At 34.7% G+C, this 2,737-nt stretch overlaps 1 long non-coding RNA gene across 1 annotated transcript; it reads right to left on the minus strand.

Moving 5' to 3' along the window:
- Nucleotides 1-1,019: 1,019 nt before the first annotated feature.
- On the minus strand, nucleotides 1,020-2,400 carry LOC142518723 (uncharacterized). The gene is made up of 2 exons (XR_012813629.1): nucleotides 2,319-2,400; nucleotides 1,020-2,213 (listed from the first exon to the last, which is right to left on the minus strand). It is a non-coding gene; the product is annotated as an uncharacterized LOC142518723 (long non-coding RNA).
- Nucleotides 2,401-2,737: the final 337 nt, after the last annotated feature.

A 2,737-nucleotide genomic window follows, 5' to 3' on the forward strand; every position in this document is an offset into this window, starting at 1 on the left:
TTACCATCACGTGAAGAATGAGGAGGCTGCACAATTTTAAAACACAACTCACAACCTTCCACCAACATCTCACGTGAAGCACAAGAAAAAAATGTCTCAAGGATTTTCTATCCAACTCTCTCCACACCTTTAGGCTAAGTTTTATTTTTTATTCAAGGAATATTTTTACTATTTCGATTTATCACTGTGAGACTTTTTGCACTTTAATTTAATATTCGTGTTTTGTTCAAGTATTTGTTGATTCATAATTTATTTATACGAAAGTTGTATCTCGGTTAATCTGACAATTTAATTCGATATATAATTTTCTACTGCTATCCATGAATTCAGTGATCCGTAATTGACATGAATGATTGGTACATGAGTAGCGATAGATTAGGTGTGTTGTGCTATTATAGCATATTCAATCTAAATAAATCAACGAAACTCGATCTATCAATTGCAGCTATCTCGATTATTAGATTTTAGGATTAACTGTTTTCACATAACGAAAATGCTATTTTTAATTAATATGAAACGCTACCGTGATCAGTTAATTATTGATAAGTTTTGACTTGATGCTGGGTTTGGTCAATTAAATTAGAAAAACACAAGAATTTTAGCGGTTATCCCTATAATCTAGGGTTAATTACTTGTAACTCCATGAATAAATAATATGTTAGCCGATGAACAATGACATAATCGAATAGTGAAAATCCCCTTGAATTAGAGTTTGATAATTTAATTCTCGTTTGATTTATTATTTTTTATTGCTTTTTAATTTTAGTTTTAATATTTTATTTTGTTATTATCCAAAATCACCTTGTATTTACATTTAATCGAAAGAAATCATCCTCCGTTCCTTGTGGATTCGACCCTACTACACTAATTTTTTTTAAAAGAGTAGGAATTTAAGTTTGGTGGCTCAATGACAGCACACCAGCAGTAAGCGATTCTCGTCTTCGCATGTAAACTATTGCAATTCATGTTCTTTATTCATCTTTTCTTTGCCACTGTTTTGTAGGAGGATTTCTTTCTTATATCTTTCTACTTAACATGCTCGAGAGTAAACATGAGATTTCTGTGATCTACTGTGTTAAGGATGCCAAAGTTCCTCTCATCTGATTCAAGTTCGACGAGTCTCGGTGATCTTCCTTATGCCTTGATTCATGGAATATCTGTTTCTGAGGTGGGATTTTGTCACATTCATTGATTTTAGAATGAGTTGAAGGTTTACAATATATTCCTCTCAAAATTATGGCTGTTTATTTGCTGAACGTGTATGTATAGGATGTGGATGTATTCGACCCATCCATTTTAGCAAATATGGATAGAGATAAGTTGGAGAAGTATGTCAGGTGTACGAGCTAACAGGAGCATTTTTCAACTTGTGCCATACATAATGGTACATTCATCCTGCCCCTTTTGAACAATGATTCAAGTTGGAGGAATTCATATTTGCATGTCGATTTTGTCAAGGATGGATTTCTATCTCAGCATTTGAAATTTATGCTTCACATCTGTTGGCTTGTTTAGGTATTTTAAACAATTGATTTCAAATCCGTCCCACTCCATTTTATGCATTTATATCAAACATTATAATGAGATTCAAAATTTCCTGCTCGAATCAAATAAAATTCATCCTCTGAATCCCATTTTGTCAGCCAGTTTCTTGTTTTCTTTGAAGAAACCATTTTCACTCATTTTTCTGCGATACTCGTGTTTCACAAGGTACAGGTTTGGCTCAAACGAAAGAGGAGGCAAGTCAAGAATGTACCAACCAAGAAAATGTCATCATTCCAAATATCTCTTTGGTTTTTGTTGTTTATATAATTCTCTCCCACAAACTTTTTCATGATATTGTGTTTAACATGACGGAAAGGACAATTTTTGCCTTTGTAAATTCTTGATATTTCTTATCATATTTGCTAAAAGTTCTTGACGAACCTCTTAAATAGATTCTACTTATACATATCAGTCACTCCTACGCTGTGTCAAATTTTGGGGAAGGAAACGAGGCATTTATTGCAATGTAAGGATTTCATTCCAACTTATGGATAACAACAATTCCCGAATTTTTCCCTTTCGATGTTTGACTCTTTTTTAGAGAATGGACTCTGTTTCATCATTTACTATCACGTTAATTTTATAATCCGATAATTTAGCACAGGTATTCGGATTTTTCCGAGGGGTTCACTTGGCGGTCCTTGCGGCTGTAATCTGTCAAAGACATCCTGATACCTAGCTATGTGCTCAGGTTTCAATTTTCTTTAAGCCATTTGCCTTCTGGTCCAGGCCAACACCAGTTATCTTTTCATGGTATACTGCCAACAGATTACCTTCCTACTGAAAAGTCTCTAATCCCGATTCAACTACCATGTAGCCCGAATGAGTATCGCCATTCTAACATAACTACTATCATTAAAAAAATCCGTCTTTCATCATCTGATAGTTCAGAGTTCGGAGTCAGAGTTGGTTAGGTCAAGTCTCGATTGTGCTGCCTTCTAGCAAAGGTATGATGCTGAATTGCTCTTAAGTTTGCCTACTCTGTAACACTCTACTTCTTGCATGAAAATACCATGTCCTATTTCTCTTGAAATACGAACTTTCATACTTGACAGGTGGAGGATTTGCTGGGATTTTGTGATCCCAACCCTACAGAATATGTTAATGCTACGTTGCACGCTCTAAATACGGTGTTTTTTTCTGGGGACTGACGATCAGTAGAAGTCATAAGATCGATGCTGAAGCAATCAAG

The sequence above is a fragment of the Primulina tabacum genome, chromosome 11 (assembly GCF_025594145.1).
Source record: "Primulina tabacum isolate GXHZ01 chromosome 11, ASM2559414v2, whole genome shotgun sequence".
Classification (NCBI taxonomy): domain Eukaryota; kingdom Viridiplantae; phylum Streptophyta; class Magnoliopsida; order Lamiales; family Gesneriaceae; genus Primulina; species Primulina tabacum.